The sequence below is a fragment of the Scyliorhinus torazame genome, chromosome 22 (assembly GCF_047496885.1).
Source record: "Scyliorhinus torazame isolate Kashiwa2021f chromosome 22, sScyTor2.1, whole genome shotgun sequence".
In the NCBI taxonomy this organism is placed as follows: Eukaryota; Metazoa; Chordata; class Chondrichthyes; order Carcharhiniformes; family Scyliorhinidae; genus Scyliorhinus; species Scyliorhinus torazame.
Window position 1 is genome coordinate 71132397 of NC_092728.1, and position 22498 is coordinate 71154894.

The window sequence follows — 22498 nt, forward strand, 5'->3', positions numbered from 1 at the left end:
TTGTCGCAAGCGAGGTTGTCCTCATCTGAGGAATACTCATCATTGGGTTTTTTGTGCTCCGTTGAATCTATGCTTTTTACATTGAAGTTCATGTGTTTCTGTCTAGTTGTCTTTATTAGCAGTGCAGCTCTGCACTGTGAGGCAAAGTGATTGTATTTGCCACACTTTAAACATTGTTTTCCAGAAGCTGGACATTGCCCTTTTAAGTGGGCACGTCCACAGCGGGGGCACTGTCCCTCCACGCTCGCGCATGTGCAGTAGGCCTTTCTTCCGTGTCAAATCTTCGGGAGAACTGCGCATGCATGTGGCCTGCATCCAGGTTCGCGCACGCGGGATTGCCGCTAGAGGAGCGCCTTCTGGATGCCTGGGCCACCATTTTGATGGACTCGACCTCGTGGTGAAGGCCTTGGTCCCGGTAAGTAAACTCCTCATATTCTTCTTTACTTTTTTCATAAGTAGAGCATCTTTGCATGGCTGTTTCTAGGGTTATGTCTTTTTGTTTAAGTAAGGATTTTCTAGGTCCCTCATCAGATATACCATTGACTATCTGGTCTGTGATGAGGGAGTCACGGAAGTTTTCAAAGTTGCAGGATTGAGCCTATAATTTTAAATCAGTTACAAAACTGCTGAAAGATTCTCCCGATTTTTGTAAACGCCTGGTGAACTTGAATCTTTCAAATATCTCATTGACTTCAGATTGACAGTGGGTTTCAAATATTTTGATGATTATTTCCAGCTTGCCCTTGTACTCCCTGCCAGGTAGGTAAAGGAATTATATATGTCTAGTGCCTGCGGCCCAGCCAGGGATAAGAGCAAGGCTATCTTCCTGGCATCAGACGCTGAGGTTAGATCCTTAGCTTCTAGATATATTTTGAACTGTTGTATAAAAAGTTTCCAATTGGAATGCATATTACCAGTGTTCTGGAGCAGTTGTGGAGGTTGGATTGGGTCCATCGTGCTGATTGGTATCTGAAGGGTCCGAATGCTGCGAGGTCTTCCGTGGTCGAATGTCTGGTTTAAGTCCTCTTCTCTTACTGTTGGCTAGCTAGCTTGCTGAAATCACACCTGGTACCATACGTTATTCTCTAAGTCTGAATGAAGACTGAAGATTTACAGTTAACACAAGCTCTTTATTCAAAGGGTTCGTTCTGCTTCCAGAGCTCAACTAGATGTAAAACAGTCAAGAGGTATGACCAGTGAAACTAAGGTAAACTGCCTATGCTGAGCTGTCTCTGTGTGCTGCTGCTCCCTAGCTCTGTGCTTCTCAAAGAGGCGGATCCTACCTGGGGCTCGACCCTTTATATCCATCTCTGATGCTGCCCTCTAGTGGTGCTGTGACTGTTATAACTGTGCTGCAGTCCCTGGTGTACGTGCAGATGTATGTACAGATGTACAGATCACTACAAGTAACTCACCTCTTGGCTCCCCAACGCGTGTCCAAAACACAAGTCTGGATTGTGATGAAATACTTTCTACATGCCTGGGTGAGTGTGGCTCCAACAACACTCAAGAAGCTCGACACCACCCTGCACAAAGTAGCCCACTTGATCAGCACCCCATCCACCAACCTAAGCATGCACTTCCTCCACATTGGTACTGTCAGTATGTATTAAATATAATGGGCACTTCAGCAACTCAACAAGGCTCCTTCAACAGCACCTTCCAAACCTGCGACCTTTACCATCCAGAAGAACAAGGGCAGCAGATTCATGGGAACACTATCCGTAAGTTCCTCTCCAAACCACACACCATTGTGACTTGGACCTCTATCACAGTTCCTTCACTGCCACTGAGTCAAAATCTAGGAGCTTCTTCTCAATTTCCCTGGGTGTACCGACACTACAAGAACTACAACGGTTTAAGAAGCTGACTCACCACAATGTTCTCATAGGTGATTAGGGGTGGGGATTAAATGCTGGCATTGCCAGAAATGCCCACATCCAAATTAAAGAATTTATAAAAATGCTACTGTCCCCTATGCTTGTTACCCTTGTTTTTTTTAGATGGTAAAGGTTGCAGGTTTGGAAGGTGCTGTCGAAGGAGACTTGGTGAGTGGCTGCAGTGCATCTTGTACATTGGGTTAGGCTTAGGGTACATGCTGACTGTGCATCAGTGGTGGATGAATGTTTAGGTTGCTGGATGGGCAAAATGCTACTATCTCCCTCTGCCTGTTGCTGAAACCCTCAATCACGCCATTATCATCCGCAGGCTCAACTATTTTAAAGCTCCTCTAGCCAACCTCCCAGTGGTCACTCCCTTAAACTGCAGCTCATTCAAAATTGTGCTGCCTATATCCTATCCCTCAGCAAGTCACAACACATCCTTTCTGGGCCCCTGACCATTTTAAATTCTCATCCTTGTGCTAAAATCCCTCAATATTTTATTCCTGTAACTTGCCTTGTCATCGCCCAGTCCTCTAACTCTTGTCTTTTTTGAATCTCTCCCTCCCTTTGGCCTATCATTAACAGACAGGCCTTCATCAACCTAGGGACATCCTCTGATATTCTCTGTCCAACTTGCTCCATTTCTCCACGTTCTTCAAGAACTTCACAGTGGGGCACTGCTGCCTTATGGCGCAGAGGACCGGGTTCGATCCCGGCCCTGGGTCACTGTCCATGTGGAGTTTGCACATTCTCTCCAGTGTCTGCGTGGGTCTCACTCCCACAACCCCAAAGATATATTTTTTGGAAAATATATTTATTCAAATTTTTAAAAAATTTTCAACAAACCCCCCCCACAACAAGGAAAAGAAACAAAAACACAACAAGCAGAAATTATACATAGGATTTCCCCCAGATACAATAACCCCCCATATAACAGTGGAAACACAAATAGGGAAACCCCCCACCTTAACCCAAACGTAATCCCAAAAGAAATCACCCTCCCCCTGGGTTGCTGCTGCTGCTGGCCTCCTCCTAATGCTCCGCGAGATAGTCTAGGAACGGTTGCCACCGCCTGAAAAACCCTTGCACAGACCCTCTCAAGGCAAACTTTATCCTCTCCAGCTTGATGAACCCTGCCATGTCATTGATCCAGGCTTCTACACTAGAGGGCTTTGCACCTTTCCACAGTAACAAAATCCTCCGCCGGGCTACCAGGGACGCAAATGCCACAATACCGGCCTCTTTTGCCTCCTGCACTCCCGGCTCGTCCGATACCCCAAAAAATGCTAACCCCCAGCTCGACTTGACCTGGACTTTCACCACCTTGGACATAGTCCTCGCAAAACCCCTCCAAAACCCATCCAGCGCCAGGCATGACCAAAATGTATGGGCGTGATTTGCTGGGCTCCCCGAACACCTCACACATCTGTCCTCCACCCCAAAGAACCTACTCAACCTCGCCCCTGTCATATGCGCTCTGTGAACAAATTTAAACTGTATTAGGCTGAGCCTGGCGCAAGAGGAGGAAGAGTTAACTCTACTCAGGGCATCAGCCCACAGACCCTCATCTATCTTCTCCCCAAGCTCCTCCTTCCACTTTCACTTTTACTCCTCCACCGAGGCCTCCTCCTCTTCCTGCAGCTCCTGGCAAATCGCCGAAACCTTGCCTTCTCCAACCCATACACCCGAAATCACCCTGTCCTGATTCCTACGTGCCGGAAGCAGCGGGGAATTCCCTCACCTGCCGCCTCACGAACGCCCTCACTTGCATGTACCTGAAAGTGTTTCCCGGAGGTAGCCCAAACTTCTCCTCCAGCGCCGCTAGGCTCGCAAACGTCCCATCGATGAACATGTCCCCCATTCTTCTAATCCCTGCCCGATGCCAGCTCCAAAACCCCCCATCCATCCTTCCCGGGACGAACCGATGATTCTCCCGAATCGGGGACCAAACTGAGGCTCGCACTTTGCCCCTGTGTCGCCTCCACTGCCCCAGATCCTCAGCGTCGCCGCCACGACCGGACACGTGGTGTACCTCGTCGGCGAGAGCGGCAGCGGTGCCGTCACCAGCACCCTCAGGCTCGTGCCCCCACAGGACGCCATCTCTAGCTTCTTCCACGCTGCCCCCTCTCCTTCCATTACCCAATTCCGGATCATCACCACATTGGCTGCCCAATAATAGCCACATAGATTCGGCAGTGCCAGCACCCCCCCCCCCCCCCCCCCCCCCCCCCGTCCCTGCTACGCTCCAGAAACACCCTCGTCACCCTCGGGGTCTTATTCGCCCACACAAATCCCATGATGCTCCTGCTTACCCGTTTGAAAAAGGCCTTGGGGATCAAAATGGGACGGCACTGGAACACAAAGAGAAACCTCGAAAGGACTGTCATTTTGATCGACTGCACCCTACCTGCTAGTGAGAGTGGCAGCATATCCCATCTTTTAAAATCTTCCTCCATCTTCTCCACCAACCGCGTCAAATTGAGCTTGTGCAGGGCCCCCCAAATTCTAGCTATCTGGATCCCCAGGTACCGAAAGCTCCTTTCCACCCTCTTCAGCGGAAGCTCGTCTATCCCCCTTCCCTGGTCCCCTGAATGCACCACAAAGAGCTCACTCTTCCCTACGTTGACCTTATACCCCAAAAAGTCCCCTAACTCCCTAAGGATCCGCATGACCTCCGTCATTCCCTCCACTGGGTCCGCAACATACAACAACAGGTCATCGGCATACAACGACACCCGGTGTTCCTCTCCCCCCCACCCGAACCAATCCCCTCCATTTCCTGGACTTCCTCAGTGCCATGGCCAGCGGCTCAATTGCCAGTGCAAAAAACAAGGGGGATAAGGGACACTCCTGCCTCATCCCCCAGTACAGCCGAAAGTACTCCGACCTCCTCCGGTTCGTAGCCATACTCGCCACCGGGGCTCTATATAGCAGCCTGACCCAACTGATGAACCCCTCCCTGAACCCAAACCTCCGCAACATTTCCCAAAGATAATCCCACTCCACCTGATCAAAGGCCTTCTCCGCGTCCATAGCTGTCACTACCTCCGCTTCCCCCTCCACCGAGGGCATCATAATCACATTGAGGAGCCTCCACACATTTGTATTTAGCTGCTTACCCATCACAAATCCTGTCTGGTCCTCATGAATCGCCCCCGGGACACAGTCCTCAATTCTCGTAGCCAGCACCTTCGCCAGCAACTTAGCGTCAACATTAAGGAGCGAGATCGGTCTATACGACCCACATTGCAATTGATCCTTGTCCCACTTCAAAATCAAAGAAATTGGGGACATTGTCGGGGGCAAGGTCCCCTCCTCCCTCACCTCATTAAAAGTCCTCACTAGCAACGGGCCCAGCAGGTCCACGTATTTCCTGTAAAATTCAACCGGGAACCAATCCGGCCCCGGGGCCTTCCCTGCCTGCATGCTCACCAATCCTTTTAAAAAATATATATTTATTCAAATTTTCCAACAAATTTTCAACAACCCCCCCCCCCCCCTCCCCCCCCGCAACAAGAAGAAAAAAAAACGGAAAAAAACCACAACAATCAGAAATTATACATTTGATTTCCCCCATATACAATAACCCCTCATATAACATGTAAAAGTGCAAATAGGGAAAAGCCCCACCTTCACCCAAACGCCACCCCAAAAGAAACCCCCCTCTCCCCCCCCGCTTCCCTGGGCTGCTGCTGCTGCTGACCTCCTCCTAACGCTCCGCGAGATAGTCTAGGAACGGTTGCCACCGCCTGGAGAACCCTTGCTCAGACCTTCGCAAGGCAAACTTTATCCTCTCCAGCTTGATGAACCCTGCCATCTCATTGACCCAAGCTTCCACACTTGGGGGCTTCGCATCTTTCCAAAGTAGCAAAATCCTCCGCCGGGCTACCAGGGACGCAAAGGCCAGAATACCGGCCTCTTTCACCTCCTGCACTCCCGGCTCAACCGATGCCCCAAATAGTGCCAAACCCCAGCTCGGCTTGACCCGGGCGTTCACCACCTTGGACATAGTCCTCGCAAAACCCCTCCAAAACCCATCCAGCACCGGGCACGACCAGAACATATGGACATGATTTGCCGGGCTCCCCGAGCACCTCCCACATCTGTCCTCCACCCCAAAGAACCTACTCAACCTCGCCCCTATCATATGCACTCTGTGAGTAACTTTGAGCTGTATTAGGCTGAGCCTGGCGCAAGAGGAGGAAGAATTAACCCTACTCAGGACATCAGCCAACAGACCCTCATCTATCTCCTCCCCAAGCTCCTCCTCCCACTTGCCCTTTAACTCCTCCACCGAGGCCTCCTCCTCTTCCTTCAGCTCCTGGTAAATCGCCGAAACCTTGCCTTCTCCAACCCATACACCCGAAATCACCCTGTCCTGAATCCCACATGCCGGAAGCAGCGGGAATTCCCTCACCTGCCGCCTCACAAACGCCCTCACTTGCATGTACCTGAAAGCGTTTCCCAGGGATAGCCCAAACTTCTCCAGCGTCCCTAGGCTCGCAAACGTCCCATCGATGAACAGGTCCCCCATTCTTCTAATCCCTGCCCGATGCCAGCTCCAAAACCCCCCATCCATCTTTCCCAGGACGAACCGACGATTCTCCCAAATCGGTGACCAAACCGAGTCTCCCACCTCGCCCCTGTGTCGTCTCCACTGCCCCCAGATCCTCAGCGTCGCCGCCACGACCGGACACGTGGTGTACCTTGTCTGCGAGAGCGGCAGCGGTGCCGTCACCAGTGCCCTCAGGCTCGTACCCACACAGTGCGCCATCTCTAGCCTCTTCCACGCCGCCCCCTCTCCCTCCATTACCCACTTACGGATCATCGCCACATTGGCAGCCCAATAATAGCCACACAAATTCGGCAGAGCCAGCCCTCCCTGTCCCTACTACGCTCCAGAAACACTCTCTTCACCCTCGGGGTCTTATTTGCCCACACAAATCCCATGATGCACCTGCTTACCCATTTGAAAAAAGCCTTGGGGATCAAAATGGGAAGGCACTGGAACACAAAGAGGAACCTCGGGAGGACCGTCATTTTGGCCGACTGCACCCTACCCGCTAGTGAGAGTGGCAGCATATCCCATCTTTTAAAATCCTCCTCCATCTGCTCCACCAACCACGTCAAATTGAGCTTTTGCAGGGCCCCCCAGCTCCTAGCTACTTGGATCCCGAGGAACCGAAAGCTCCTTTCCGCCCTCTTCAGCGGTAGCTCGTCCATCCCCCTTCCCTGGTCCCCTGAATGCACCACAAAGAGCTCACTCTTCCCTACGTTGAGTTTATACCCCGAAAAGTCCCCTAACTCCCTAACGATCCGTATGACCTCTGCCATCCCCTCCACTGGATCCGCAACACACAACAACAGGTCATCGGCATACAGCGACACCCGGTGTTCCTCCCCACCCCGGACCAATCCCCTCCATTCCTGGACTCCCTCAGTGCCATGGCCAGCGGCTCAATTGCCAGTGCAAACAACAAGGAGGTAAGGCCTCGTCCCCCGGTACAGCTGAAAGTACTCCGACCTCCGCCGGTTCATAGCCACACTTGCCACCAGGGCTCTATATAGCAGCCTGACCCAACTGATGAACCCCTTCCCAAACCCAAACCTCCGCAACACTTCCCAAAGATACTCCCATTCCACCCGACCAAAGGCCTTCTCCGCGTCCATAGCTGCCACTACCTCCGCTTCCCCTCTACCGAGATTTTGAGGGTGGACAGGAGGTCCACCGAGGGCATCATAATCACATTGAGGAGCCTCCGCACATTTGTATTTAGCTGCCTACCCTTCACAAATCCCGCCTGTTCCTCATGAATCACCCCCAGGACACAGTCCTCAATTCTCGTAGCCAGCACCTTCGCCACTGCTCCCCAATCCTTTCACCAGCTCCTCCAACCATATCGGCGCCCCCAGCCCAGCCACCTGCTCCTCCTCCACCCTCGAGAACCTCAACTGATCTAGGAATCGTCGCACCCCTCCTCCCCGCTGGGAGCTCAGACCTGTACAGATCCCCATAGAAGTCCCTAAATACCTCATTTATTCTCACCGCACTCTGCACCGCATTCCCCCCTCTATCCCTAACTCCACCAATCTCCCTCGCTGCCTCCCTCTTACGAAGCTGATGTGCCAGCATCCGACTCACCTTCTCCCCATACTCATACGCCGCCCCTTGCGCTTTCCTCCACTGTGCCTGTGCCTTCCCCATGGTCATCAGGTCGAATTCTGTCTGGAGGTTCCGTCCCTCCCTAAGTAGCCCCTCCTCGGGGGCCTCTGCATACCTCCATACTCCCAGAACGCCTTGATCCACTGCAATTTGCATACCGCTGCAACCAGTCCACTTCAGACACCATTTCCCTGGCCCTACACTCATCCCTAGAGCATCTCGAAAACAAGGACTCCTACATTAGACTCCTATTTATTGACTACAGCTCCGCCTTCAACACCATAATCCCAGCCAAGCTCATATCAAAGCTCCAAAACCAAGGACTCGGCTCCCCACTCTGCAACTGGATCCTCGATTTTCTGACCAACAGACCACAATCAGTAAGAATGAACAACAACACCTCCTCCACAATAGTCCTCAACACCGGCGCCCCGCAAGGCTGCGTACTTAGCCCCCTACTCTACTCCCTGTACACACACGACTGCATGGCAAAACTTGGTTCCAACGCCATCTACAAGTTTGCTGACGATACGACCAGAGTGGGCCGGATCTCGAATAACGATGAGTCCGAATACAGGAGGGAGATAGAGAACCTAGTGGAGTGGTGTAGCGACAACAATCTCTCCCTCAATGCCAGCAAAACTAAAGAGCTGGTAATTGACTTCAGGAAGCAAAGTACTGTACACACCCCTGTCAGCATCAACGGGGCCGAGGTGGAGATGGTTAGCAGTTTCAAATTCTTAGGGGTGCACATCTCCAAAAATCTGTCCTGGTCCACCCACGTCAACGCTACCACCAAGAAAGCACAACAGCGCCTATACTTCCTCAGGAAACTAAGGAAATTCGGCATGTCCACATTAACTCTTACCAACTTTTACAGATGCACCATAGAAAGCATCCTATCAGGCTGCATCACAGCCTGGTATGGCAACTGCTCGGTCCAGGACCGCAAGAAACTTCAGAGAGTCGTGAACACTGCCCAGTCCATCACACAAACCTGCCTCCCATCTATTGACTCCATCTACACCTCCCGCTGCCTGGGGAAAGCGGGCAGTATAATCAAAGATTCCATCCACCCAGCTTACTCACTCTTCCAACTTCTTCCATCGGGCAGGAGATACAGAAGTCTGAGAACACGCACGAACAGAGTCAAAAACAGCTTCTTCCCCACTGTCACCAGACTCCTAAATGACCCTCTTATGGACTGACTTCATTAACACTACACCCTGTATGCTCCATCCGATGCCAGTGCTTTTGTAGTTACATTGCATATGTTGGTGTTGCCCTATTATGTATTTTCTTTTATTCCCTTTTCTTCTCATGTACTTAATGATCTGTTGAGCTGCTTGCAGAAAAATACTTTTCACTGTACCTCGGTACATGTGACAATAAACAAATCCATCCATCCATCCATCCTGTCCACCCTTAAAATCTCCCCCAACAACCGCTCCCTCTCCCTCCTCTCTCTCTCTTCAGCCTGTGGGCATTAATGGAGATTAGCTCTCCCCTGACCACCGCCTTCAATGCCTCCCAGACTACCCCCACCTGCACCTCCCGTTGTCGTTGGCCTCCAAGTATCTTTCAATACACCCCCGAACCCGCCTGCACACCCCCTCATCCGCCAAATTCCCACATCGAGGCACCGCAGTGGGCGCTGGCCCCTCTCCTCCCCCAACTCCAGCTCCACCCAATGCGGGGCGTGGTCCGAGATGGCTATGGCCGAATATTCCATTCCCTCTACTTTCGGGATGAGCGCCCTACTCAAGATGAAAAAAATCTATCCGGGAGTCGGCTCTATGGACGTGGGAAAAAAAGGAAAATTCCCTGGCCAGCGGCCTGGCAAACCTCCATGGATCGACTCCGCCCATCTGGTCAATAAACCCCCTGAGCACCTTGGCCGCAGCCGGCCTCTTTCCCGTCCTGGACCTAGAACGGTCCAGTGCTGAGTCCAGCACCGTGTTGAAGTCCCCCCCTCCATTATCAAGCTTCCTACCTCCAGATCCGGAATCCGACCCAGCATGCGTTTCATAAATCCGGCATCATCCCAATTTGGGGCATATACGTTCACCAGTACCACCCGCACCCCCTGCAACCTACCACTTACCATTACATATCGACCTCCATTATCCGCCACAATATTCAGCACCTCGAACGACACCCGCTTCCCCACCAGTATTGCAACCCCTCTGTTCTTCGCATCCAGCCCTGAATGAAAGACCTGCCCTACCCATCCCTTTCTCAGCCTAACCTGATCTGCCACCTTCAGATGCGTCTCCTGGAGCATAACCACGTCTGCCTTCAGTCCCTTTAAGTGCGCGAATACCCGGGCCCGCTTGACCGGCCCGTTCAGGCCCCTCACATTCCAAGTTATCAGCCGGATCAGGGGGCTACTCCCCCCCCCCCCAGCTGCCGACTAGCCATCTCCTTTTCTAGGCCAGCCACGTGCCCGCGCCTCCTGCACCCTCCAGTCCCCCAGGAGGCAGATCCCCGCCCTGACTACCTCTCCTACTTCCAGCTCCCCTTTGGCCAATGCAGCAGCGACCCAGTTCCCCCCCTCCCTCCCCCCTCCCCTTCCACCCCCCCGCCCTAGATCATCATCTAGCCATTTTGATCCCCCCATGACACTCCCGTAAGTCAGCTGACTCCTGCTCATCCCGGCCTCTCCCGCCATTCCATCGACCCCCCCAGTGTGAGAATCCTTCCACCCCTTGGCAATCAGTGGGCGCTCCTCTCCAGCACTGCCCTCCCCCCCCGCCCCACCCCCTTCCTTCCCTAGCGCGGGAAAAAGCCCGCGCTTTCCATTTGAGCCGGCCCCGCCCCCTCTGGCGCAGCTCCATTTTGCGGCCTTACCCCAACTCCCCATCCCCGGGCCTCCACCCCCTCTCTTCCTCCAAGGGGCCCTGCCCCTCCAACACCGACGCCCACACTCTCACACAGCCCCCACATCAAATCCATTCACCCATCCCCACCCAGCACCAAAACAAAAAGAACATTCCCAAAACGCAGTAAACACTGTAAACACCCCCCTGCGACAAATCCTCAGTTCGAGTCCAACTTTTCAGACAGGCTAAAGTTCCACGCCTCATCAAGCGTCTCAAAATAGTGGTGCCGATCTTGGAACATGACCCACAATCGTGCTGGCTGCAGCATCCCGAACTTCACCCCCTTCCGATGGAGGACCGCCTTAGCCCGGTTGAAACCAGCCCTCTTCTTAGCCAGCTCCGCACTCCAGTCCTGGTAGATTCGGATCTCCGTGTTCTCCCACCTGCTGCTCCGTTCTTTTTTGGCCCATCTCAGGACGCACTCTCTGTCCATAAAGCGGTGGAACCTCACCACTACAGCCGTTGGCGGCTCGTTGGCTTTGGGTCTCCATGCCAGGACCCGATGAGCCCCATCCAGCTCCAGGGGCCTCAGGAAAGCTCCCATGCCCATCAGCGAATTGAGCATCATGCCCACATATGCCCCGGCATCGGGCCCCTCCACTTCTTCAGGGAGACCCAGAATCCGAAGATCCTTCCTCCTCGACCTAATCTCCAGGTCCTCAAATTTTTCCTGCCACCTCTTGTGCAGCGCCTCATCGCCTCCACCTTCACCGCCAGGCCCAAGATCTCATCCTCGTTCTCCGAGGCTTTTTGCCGCACCTCCCGGATGGCCGCCCCCTGGGCCCTCTGGGTCTCCACAAGCTTCTCAATCAACGCCATCATTGGCGCCAGCATTTCTGCCTTCAGCTCCGCAAAGCAGCTTTTGAGGAACTCCTGCTGCTCCTCCGACCACTGCGCCCACGCTGCTTGGTCTCCGCCCGCCACCATCTTGCTTCTCCTCCCTCGCATTTTCCGCTGCACCAGAATCACTTTCTTAACCGCTCCACTCCTGGTCCAATCCATACAGTGCTGGGGGAACCTTACTGTCGCCTTCCCACACTGGGAGCCGTTGAACAATTGCCGTTGGGGCCCCTCTAAAGAGCCCAAAAGTCTGTTCCTGGCGGGAGCTGCCGAACGTGCGACCTACCTCGGCATAGCCGCAACTGGAAGTCCCACAACCCCAAAGATGTGTAGGGTAGGTGGATTGGCCATGTTAAATTGTCCCTTAATTGGAATTTATTTTTTTATTGTTAAGAGCTTCATGAAACCCACCTCTCAGACCAAGTATTTACTTAACCCTCCGAAAAAGTCCTTTGTTGGTTTGGCAACTATATATTTCTGATTATAACTCGGTGAAACTCCTTCAGGAATTCTTCTTCAAGAAGTTAGATTTAGACCACTCATGGTATTATTGAATGGCAGAGCAAGATGGATAGGCTATATGGCTTACTCCAGTTACTATGTTAAGTGCACCTAAATAAATGCAAGCTCTAGTTGTTTATACTGCTGTTCTCCAACAAGTCTGTAATCCATTCAAGAAGCCACTTCTTGAAACTTTCAGCCAGTAAAAAAAATCCAAAAGAAAATCTGGCACCATTCCACGTGCACTCGATCACACAGTAAGCTGACAGTCATCCTCATTTCTGATTGGAAATCATATGCCAAGCAATTGTGATGCATAATTTAACATGGCACGTCTGGCAGTTCTACAGAAAAGCACGAAGAAATGGCACAGTTACCACCAAAAAATATTAATAATTTTATCTGCTTTTTGATATTTTGGATTTGAAATGCTCAAGCACTTGGCCTGAAGCTCATTCCTGCAGCGTCTGGTTGATATATGGCTGTGTGTGGAAGCAGAGGAAATATGGCCTTAAAAGCAGACAAATCCAGCCTTCCACGGCTGCAGAGTACCATCCACAAGATGTATGCAGCAAGTCGACGTGGCTTCTTCAACATAACCTCTTAAATCTGTAGCCTGCAACTCCTGGAAGGACACAGACAGCAGGAGTGTGGGGTCACCCACCCACCCATGAACCAACTCCCCCCCCCCCCAACCTTCTCAAGGCTGTCCTCCAAGTCGCACTCCATAAGGCTTTTGACATATATTTCCATTCCGTCGGCATCAACGGATCAATATCTTGGAGCTCACAGAACTGCACTGAAGGAATAGCTTTGCTCATCCCCATTTTATCCAAGTGCAACTAAGAATGGGCAAAAAACATTGATCTTGCCTGGCGCACAGACACAATCAAGGAATGAATAATTTGAAACAAGAGTGCTGATGGGAAAATGTTTCATCCAAACTCTTAATTTAAAACATAATTTGGCGCCTGGAATTATTTAGCAAACTCATACAATATCAAACCAAGCTAGAGTCACAGACACTCTCGGCAGTTGTGGCAAGGACTAAACAACATAACGGGCTACAAAGCGAAGCCGAACAGTATCTCTGGCAGCAGCGCACCCATCCCCGATGAACTCAATTCATTCTAAGGTAACCAACAATCCGCTGTCGAGTGCCCCAGCAGCCCATAATTCACCCATGCCCACCATCACAGCTTCCCAAGTCAGATTTGCCTTCCTGAAAGTGAACCCTCGGAAGGTGACGGGCCCGGACGGGATCCCTGGTTGTGCACTCAGAGCCTGCGCGGACCAGCTGGCAGAGGTATTCGCGGACATCTTTAATCTGTCCCTACTCCACTCCGAGGTCCCCACCTGCTTCAAGAAGACCACCATCATACCGGTACCAAAGAAGAACCAGGCAACGTGCCTCAATGACTACCGCCCAGTGGCCCTGACTTCAATGAAGTGCTTCGAGAGGTTGTTCATGAAGCACATCACCTCCATACTCCCAGAACGCCTTGATCCACTGCAATTCACATACCGCTGCAACCAGTCCACATCAGACGCCATTTCCTTGGCCCTACACTCATCCCAAGAGCATCTCGAAAACAAGGACTCCTACATCAGACTCCTATTTATTGACTACAGCTCCGCCTTCAACACCATAATCCCAGCCAAGCTCACATCAAAGCTCCAAAACCTAGGACTTGGCTCCCCACTCTGCAACTGGATCCTCGATTTTCTGACCAACAGACCACAATCAGTAAGAATGAACAACAACACCACCTCCACAATAGTCCTCAATACCGGCGCCCCGCAAGGCTGCGTACTTAGCCCCCTGTACTCTACTCCCTGTACACTCCCTGTACACACACGACTGCGTGGCAAAACTTGGTTCCAATTCCATCTACAGGTTTGCTGACGATAGGACCATAGTGGGCCGGATCTCGAATAACGATGAGCCAGAATACAGGCAGGAGATAGAGAACCTAGTGGAGTGGTATAGCGACAACAATCTCTCCCGCAATGCCAGCAAAACTAAAGAGCTGGTCATTGACTTCAGGAAGCAAAGTACTGTACACACCCCTGTCAGCATCAACGGGGCCGAGGTGTAGATGGTTAGCAGTTTCAAATTCCTAGGGGTGCACATTTCCAAAAATCTATCCTGGTCCACCCACGTCGACGCTACCACCAAGAAAGCACAACAGCACCTATACTTCCTCAGGAAACTAAGGAAATTCGGCATGTCCACATTAACCCTTTTACCAACATCACCAACTTTTACAGATGCACCATAGAAAGCATCCTATCGGGCTGCATCACAGCCTGGTATGGCAACTGCTCGGCCCAGGACCGCAAGAAACTTCAGAGAGTCATGAACACCACCCAGTCCATCACACAAACCTGCCTCCCATCCATTGACTCCATCTACACCTCCCGCTGCCTGGAAAGCAGGCAGCATAATCAAAGATCCCTCCCACCCGGCTTACTCACTCTTCCAACTTCTTCCATCGGGCAGGAGATACAGTAGTCTGAGAACACGCACGAACAGACTCAAAAACAGCTTCTTCCCCACTGTCACCAGACTCCTAAATGACCCTCTTATGGACTGACCTCATTAACACTACACCCTGTATGCTTCATCCGATGCCAGTGCTTATGTAGTTACATTGTATATGTGGGTGTTGCCCTATTATGTATTTTCTTTTATTCCCTTTTCTTCCCATGTAATTAATGATCTGTTGAGCTGCTTACAGAAAAATACTTTTCACTGTACCTCGGTACACGTGACCATAAACAAATCCAATCCAATACAAAGCAACAGGAGGTGTTGAACACTTGGGACTGACTTTGCACCTTCAAAGCTTCAGTGGGAAGCATGGACATCAATTTCGCTTTTCTGAAGTTTAAAAAAATTTGTGCGAAGGTAATTCAATAGATGCCAGCTGGAGGCTTGTGGTATTTCAATGATGTTGAACCAATCACCTCAGTTTCTTGCTGCATGGTGACGCAAAATGGATTTGGAAAGCTTTCCCAAAGGGATTCTGAACGCCACAGACAAGGTGAGAATTGATAAAAGAAAAACAAATAAAAAGCCCATTAGCAGCTGTCTTTGTAAACAATCACCTATATTTAAAAAGCAGTGGGTGTCTAAAAGCAAACACTTTAAGTTTTGGTTAGGATCTCTTCCACTGGAACGAACAGACAAATAAATCCATATTTTATAATCAGTCTGAGGGTTCCTCTATTACTTTACCAGCAGACATCTGAAATAAGGAGCAGAGAAAGCAGTTTTGTGAATGCACATTATAGAATCATAGAATGCTGCAGGACAAATGGAGGTCATTCGGTCCATCGTGTCGTTGCCAGCCCCTTGGTAGAATTGGCCAATTAATTCAACTCCCCTGCTCTTTCCACATAACCTGTATTTTTTCCCCCCGTTTAAATCTTTGTCCAATTCCCTTTTCAACTTCAGCACCGAATCTATTTCCACCACCTGTCCGGGCAAATGCATCCCATATCGTTTGTTGTGTTAAAACAAAAGTTTCCTCAAATCGCCTCTGATTCTTTTGCCAAACACCTTAAGCCTGTGTCCTCAGGTTACTGGGGTTGAGAGGCTCCAGGAATGTGGAGAAGCTGGAGTCTTTCTACTTGGGCCAGCGAAGATGTGATGAAAACTTATCAACCTAAAACATTCTAATAGGACCAGACAGGGTAGATGCAGGAAGGATGTTCCTGATGGTGGTTGTGCCCAGAACCATGGGACACAGTCTGAGGATACGGGGTAGACCATTTAGGACAGAGATGAGGAGGAATTTCTTCAATCAGAGAATGGTGAGCCTGTGGAATTCATTACCACAGGAAATAGTTGAGGCCAAAACATTGTATGTTTGTAGGAAGCAGTTAGATATAGCATTTAGGGCGAAGGGGATCAAAGGATTATGGGGGGAAAGCAGGATTAGGCTATTGAGTTGTATGATCAGCCATGATCATAATGAATGGCAGAGCAGACTTGAAGGGCTGAATGGGCTCCATATTTTCTATTTTTCTACCAAACCCTCATCTGCCTCTGCTCAGATTAAAAGTGTGCAGGTTGGAGGTGGGTTATGATCAAGATTCAGATATTTAGCATTTTAACATCTTATCTGACCCAAACCTGACCATTCTTGGGCATTACAATTCCCTCCTAACTACTGCATATAGCATTGCCTTATTACTCTAAAAGAATGTGCATGTTTCTCATCTCTTATTAACATCTCTTAAAGTGCATCACACACAATGATTAGGGTAGGATTTCCTCTTCATTCCATCTGAGGGTGATTAGTTCCCATGGATAGGTAATATGAAATGGGGATAGAGACTCATTGCATTAGTTCTCCACTAACATTGCCCTAGGATTTCTCGCTCTTCCCCCTTTTTGAAGTAATTGGGCCATTGCCTGTACCAGATAGTGGCCTCGTTTAACAAAGTAAATGAGACATGGTGGATGGCCCTGGCTTCTCAGCTCACTTTTCTCTGACTTTGCTTTGTAGGGTGACACACTTGAAGCATCAAAAAACAAGTGGAAGGGTGGCACGGTGGCAGAGTAGTTAGCACTGCTGCCTCACGGCACCAAGGACCCAGGTTCGAATGCGGCCCCGGGTCACTGTCTATGTGGAGTTTGCACATTCTGCCCATGTCTGCGTGGGTCTCACCCCCACAACCCAAAGATGTGCAGGATAGGTGGTTTGGCCACGCTAAATTGCCCCTTAATTGGAAAAAAATAATTGTGCACTCGAAATTTATTTTTAACAAATACTTAGATACACGACTTTAGTGAAAGGAAATTTGAGTTTTGCGCAGCAGCACCATCCCTGCAGAGGATTCCCGATTGCCGTCCTTTGAAGTAGACACGTAACTACGTGCCGGAGATGCCAGGAGTACAGAGTCTGTTAGGGAGTCGGCTTGCTCTGGGAGTGCACCCAAGCTCTGCAAATGGCTCCTGCTCTGATTCCTAGCTTGCAGGTGCCCAGTGTAAGGCCCCGAGAGAACTATTCGCTGTAATTTGTTTTAAAGCACAGTATTCATTGTTAATTCGGGAAACATAGAATCTGGTTTGAGTACAGTAAACGTTCACACAGCAGTGAGATGAACAAGAAGCTAATCTACTTTTGGTGATAGTGCATGAGGGACCATTGTTGGCCAGAATATGTTGTAATCATATATCCACACTCCAAAGGTATTTATAGTTCAGTTTAATGCTACCCTGAAGACAATTTGACATAGAAAGTGGGATGATGTGAGTAAATGGAAGTCCCCATTGATACTTCAGGTAGATTGTTTCTGAAGCTGCTAATTACCCTGATTCTTGGAACAATATGTGAGGATCTCTATGATACAATTTGCCACACTGGAAATGGAGGCTATGTAAAAAAAGAAAAAAATATTCATAACCTCAGAAAGTAACTAAGTGTTTCACAGCCAATTAAGTATATTTAAATGAACATTCACTGCTGTAAGGTAGAAAAGGGGGCAGCCAATTTGCACATAGCCAGTTCCCACAAACAAAAATGTGATAATAACCAGATAATCTGTTTTCTGATATTGATTGAGGATTAAATATTGACCAAAACACCGGGGATAATTCTCCTGTTCTGTTCAGAAATAATACTATGGTTTCTTTGCATCCATTTGAGAATACAATGAAGCTTCATGTTAATAGCGCACTCAAAAGATCAACATCACAGCACTGGAGAGACAGACTTGATTTTAATGCTCAAGTTCCTGATGCGGGACTTGAACCACAACATTTTGACTCAAAAGTGGAAGCACCGCCACTGAACCATGCTGATGGGCAAACTGCACTGCCTAACCACACTGAGGATGGACGAAGCTCCAGGCAAAAATGTTCAATTTGTAAGCACTGAAATTGTATGGGACAGCATGGTGGCACTGTCGTTTGCAAAGTTGCTTCACAGCTCCAAGGTCCCAGGTTCGATTCCCGGCTTGGGTCACTGTCTGTGCGGAGTCTGCACATTCTCTCCATGTCTGCGTGGGTTTCCTCCGGGTGCTCCAATTTCCTACCACAGTCCAAAGATGTACAGGTTAGGTGGATTGACTATGCTAAATTGCCCTTGTGTTGCCCTATTATGTATTTTGTTTTATTATGTATTATCTTTTATTTCCTTTTCTTTTCATGTACTTAATAATCTGTTGAGCTGCTCGCAGAAAAATACTTTTCACTGTATCTTGGTGCACCTGACAATAAACACATTCCAATTCCAATTCTGATTCCTTAGAATCCAAAAAAGGGAAGGTGGGGTTACGGAGATAGGGTGGAGGTGTGGGGATAGGGTGGAGGTATGGGCTTGGGTAGGGTGCTCTTTCCAAGAGCTGGTACAGACTCAATGGGCCAAATGGCCTCCTTCTGCACTGTAAATTCTATGGTTCTATGAAATCCCTCAAACATTGACAAGGAGAGAATAAAGAGAAAGGCAGAAAAAGTCATAAGACAGGTGAAATATAATGACACTTCGCAAATTTTGAGTTGTACAGCCGACTCATAATCAAGCTCAGAATCCAAAATTATGATGATATTTTAACATAAATTGGTATATGGCTGATTTTTTTCATGTTTTTTGTCAAAAAGAAGAAACACATGCATGGATCTAAGTGTTGAACTTTGACAAACAAGTTCAAATTCCAGTCTCGAATGCCACTGTGTTATAAGGATGTTCATTTCAAATTTATGTGCTTAATTGAATAATTCGAAGGTAGCAGAATGGTAATATTACTGGACCAGTAACTCAGAGGAACGTGCTAATGCTTGATATCCACAAGTTTAAATTTCACGATTGTGCTGGGAAATTTTTTATTCAATTTTTCAGTCCATTAATGTCATAAAAGTCACCCAGACTCGAAACGTTAGCTCCCTTCTCTCTCTCCACAGATGCTGTCAGACCTGCAGAGATTGTTCAGTATTTTTGTTTTGTTTCAGGTTCCAGCATCCGCAGTAATTTGCCTTTATTTATGCTTAGGGAAAGTTGGAAGTGTCATCTAAAGAACAAAGAACAATACAGCACAGGAACAGGCCCTACGGCCCTCCAAGCCTGTACCGGTCATGATACCACCTTTGGCCAAAACCTTCAGCGCTTCCTAGTGCCGTATCCCTCTATAGCCATCCTATCCAGGTCCCTCCTACCATCATTTGGATAAGACGTTAAACAGCTTTAACGTCTGCCCTCCCTCGTGAATGTCAAAGAACACTTAATATTATTTAGAAGATGGGCAGCTTTTCCCTCACATCCTGGTGAATATTCATCCCTCAACCAACCTCTCACTGCTGTTTGTGGAATCTTACAGTGTACATTTCCTGCATTACAATAAATGATGATGGCTCAAGGTCATTAGCTATAATGATTGCAAGATGTCATGATGGTTATAAAGAAATGTATATATGCATTTCCTTTTCTGTCTGCTTTGACTCTCAACGTGACAGATTCAAAATTCTTATCTGACCCTTCATGGCCTCCATCCTCCCAATCTCTTTAACATCCTCCAGCACTAGTATCCTCCCACAATTGCACTGTTTCTCTGGTCCTAATCCCTTGCGCATCTATCTCACCATCGTCCTGCCATTGGCAGCTGTTCTTTCAATCAGCTCAGTCCCACTCTCTAGAATTTCATTCCTAAACCCTTCTTCCTCTCTCCCTCGTGTCCCTCATTTTAAACTTTTCTCAAAGCCCACAGACTCTGGCCAAGGTTTTGGTTATTCCTACTAATTACCCCTTTTTAACTTTATGTTTTTTTCTTCATCTCACTGGGAAGTGTGTTGAGGCATGTTTCTATATTATAGATGCTATATGCATCAAGGCCATTGTTGCAAGTGGCTCAATGAGGATGCAAACTCTGATAATGAACAAGGAGGTGAAGTGCGCCACAACTCAGCTGCAGTTCATGGTTAAATAACCTAACACTCATTAGTTACTGTCATTAATTTCATACTTATTTAGTCATTTCCAAATTGTATTTCTTGGAACAATTCCACGAGCTTCATCCTTGACTGGCCTCACAGCGCCCATTTTAATTTTAGTATTCAACAGTATATGGCAATACCTGCAACGGTTAAGTCAAAAAACCTGGCCCAAAAGGGATATTGGCTGTAACTTAACACTCAAAAAACAGAGTCCTGTATTGGGCATGTATAGCGGAGTGTTTCTCACTGCCTGCAATGCTGAGAACGGTCCCGCTGTCTAACGGGACTCTGCCGTTTTCTTTGGCCTCAGTTGGGAATGCACCGCCAAGGCCGCACTTCCCTCAACTTGTCAGTGCAGGAAGATGACTCATGGATCGGGGCACCCTTTTCAGCTGCTGACCCGATCTTTTGATCCCTCCGCCCCCGCTTCTGTACCGCGGCCTCCACCCCACCCCTCCCACTGTGCCAACTTATCTCTTATGGGGTCCTCGAGTTCCCCCCCCCACCACCACCCCCCCCCCCCCCCCCTCCCAGACACACACATCATCTCTTAAGGACAGGGCCCCCCCCAAGCCCAATCCTTGGCACGGGCAACCTGGCACCCGGGCACCTTGGCACTGCCAGCCTGGAAACATGGTAACAGTAGTCACACACACCTAACCAAGGCTTTTAACCCTTGCTGCACCAAATACCTATCAAACAATAAATCTGAAATTCCGACATTCATTACAGTTGTTAAAACTAATTAGCGGTCCTGTGACTCTGTTCCTCCACGTTTGATTTTTTTTTTAAAGTAAAAATGACAGTCTTTTAAGCCAGGGTTCCATTCTGGAATCTTCCCGTCTGGATATAACATCAACTGGGATTGTAACACCTCACAGATTCACTGCCATCTATTCAGGGTAAGTGGCACATCCTGCATTCCCAATAGCTTTCCCCAACATTGTTTAACTTTTGAGGTGGTGGCATTGTGCTATTGTCTCTGGACTAGTAATGCAGAGACCCAGGGTAACGCTCTTGGGTCCTGGGTTCGAATCCCACCGTGGCAGATGGTGAAATTTTAATTCAATAAAGATCAGGAATTAGCAGTCTAATGATGACCACAAAGCCATTGCCAACTGTTGTAAAGACCCATCTAGTTCCCTGATACCCTTTAGGGAAGGAGATCTGTCATCTTTACTTGGTCTCACCTACATGTGACTCCAGTTCCACAGATACATGGTTGACTCCTCAGATACCCTCTGAAACACACTCAGTTCAAGAGCAAATAGGAATGGGCAATAAATGCTGGCCCAGCCAGAAACACCCACCTCCCATGAATTAATTTTTTTTTAAAATTGGTCTCAGTTCCCTGCTTTAGGGATGGCAGAGTTCGGAATCTAAATCATTGTGCAGCAGAGCCTGCGGGAGGTCTAGTGTATATAGAATGAGACCCACTTATGAATGATGGCCATTGGGCAAGGTATGCCAGGATAGCATATGCCCAGGGTAAGCAGTCAATGGCTTCTGCACAGGAGGCATGGAGAAAATAGATCAGAAAAAAAGCCCCACAAAGCTATTATTTAAAAATGCATTGCAAAATGTTATGCTGTGGCAGATGGAGTATACATTCAATAATATAATTTTGAGAACTTATAATGCTTCAATGGCTTTATTGATTGTACCTTGCTCCACTGATTTAATCCTATTTTGTACATATTTAAACTGCCACGGGCCTTCTGTAATAAACTAGGAAATGTTACCTTGATACAAAAAGATTCAAAGAATTTCAGACATTTGCAGCACGGAACAAGCCCATTCAGCCCTTAGTGTCTGCACCAGCTGACAAGTAGCCATTTAACCTAATCCCACTGGCTCTTAGTTCATAGCCTTGTAGGTTAGGATACTTCAAGTGCACATCCCAGTACTTACCCTAAATCTATAGTATGGACCACTCAATAAAGGGAAAAAGAGCCTTCCTATCCATTCTTTTTTTTTACACTTAGGTTTCTCCTCAGATTCCTCTGTTCTAAAGGAAGTACCACAGCCTAACTAATCTTTCCTCGTAACTAAAATTCTCCAATCCTGACAACAACCTCATGGATTTTCTCTGTACTGCCAGCACACCTTACCTCTAGTGTAGTCCAAGAATTGCACATAGCTCTCCCGCTGTGGTCTAACAAAGGGAGGTTATGATATTTTATTCCAGTTTCTTCAGTTAAAGATTACAGAAGAGCTACACAGTCTATCTTAAAGCAACAGCAGCAATCAGCACTAAGTAAGATGTGAGATTTTGGCTGGCAATCAACCA

General features: G+C 48.7%; 1 protein-coding gene across 3 annotated transcripts in view; it reads right to left on the reverse strand.

Moving 5' to 3' along the window:
* The window catches only part of whrna (whirlin a), a 283777-nt gene that overhangs the window by 254241 nt on the left and 7038 nt on the right, over nucleotides 1–22498 (reverse strand). The window lies entirely within an intron of this gene.